Genomic DNA, 1,341 nt, shown 5'->3' with positions numbered 1-1,341 from the left:
TCACAGAGACTTGAGATTTTTCCTTTATGAAAACCGAAAATTGAAATTATTTTATGCCGTAAGTGTGCATTCAGATCCCATGAACCATGCTCTGTTTTTATTTGGGGAAAGAACATTTTTCTCTTCACACACCTGTCTTCCCATTTCTCCGCAGACACATGAAGCGCATCTCTGGGCTTCCCGCTACTACGTGGGGCACCACTGCTTACCCGCCCGAGAGCCTACCAGCTCTGATTTCTCCTGGCTCCTTTCTTCACTTCATATTCCCTGCTTGATTGGGAGTCTGTTAAATGCTGCTCCCACGCTCTTTGATTTGCTTTTGTCTTTCTGCTGGTGCCCCTTTTGTGTAAAGCCAAAGTGGAAGGGGCTCAGGGCTAGAGAAACCATGTGTTTAGGAGGCCTGCGTGCACCGAGAATAGACTTTACATGCCTTATGAAAGCAGTCAGGACAGGGGTCTGTAGGTTGGATCCTCTGCATCCTGATACCATGAGCTAAAGGGAGCGAGGTTTAGGGGTCTTAGTGTGCTACTAAGTTGAAAACATGGTTGAGGTTTAACCTCTGCCTTCTTATCTAGGTTTGCTGCTTCGATATATCCTATGCGGTTTTCCTTCTATCTTTTAAGTTAGAGCATGTTTTTCTCTCAGACGACATGGCTTTCTTGCAGATGTTCCTAGGACAAAAGGTTATTTAAGGAATATTTTTACTCTGATTTTTAAGACACTTTAAGGACTATCCTTCCTCTGTGACTTTTTAAAATAGCGCCCAGTGGCAGAGTCCTCTCACTGCCGGGCACTGCGTGTGTTAAAGAATGGATTTGGAGATTTTAGTACTTGGCCAAAAATGCAAAACTTGAACCTAAGTAGCGGTTGGATTATTATCTTCCATGATGGTTAACTTTATAGTTGTGAACTTTGTAATGAGGGTGTTAAAGATTATTCTATTTGGTTTAGTGGGTTTGTTCAGGTAGCCAATTTTAACAAGAAGGTTTGTGTTCATACCGTAAAAGACCTATCAGTGTTTCCACCATGCACTTCTGTTTTTAGGGGTTTATAACTTTAAGTCCTACATTCCTAGTAACATTTGGACTTTTCTTAGGTTATGTTTCGTGAAGATTGGGGTGCGGGGGGGGTCTTTTAAAACTTTAGCCTCTGTATTTTATGTAACACAGTCTCTTTATATATTAATCTGCACTAACATCTCTGTGATAGACGCTCATTCTTTAGAGGTAATCCTGACTTCTAGATTATTTGTGTGCATTTGGTTGGGATCCCTTTTTTAAAAATTAATTGATGAGATTGAAAATGTCTTCTATATTTCTAATGGACTAGACAAAAGGATCT

This window comes from Panthera onca, chromosome F1 (assembly GCF_046562875.1).
Source record: "Panthera onca isolate mPanOnc1 chromosome F1, mPanOnc1 haplotype 2, whole genome shotgun sequence".
In the NCBI taxonomy this organism is placed as follows: Eukaryota; Metazoa; Chordata; class Mammalia; order Carnivora; family Felidae; genus Panthera; species Panthera onca.
The sequence above is the reverse complement of the archived record's forward strand: the minus strand, read 5'-3'. Positions refer to the sequence as shown.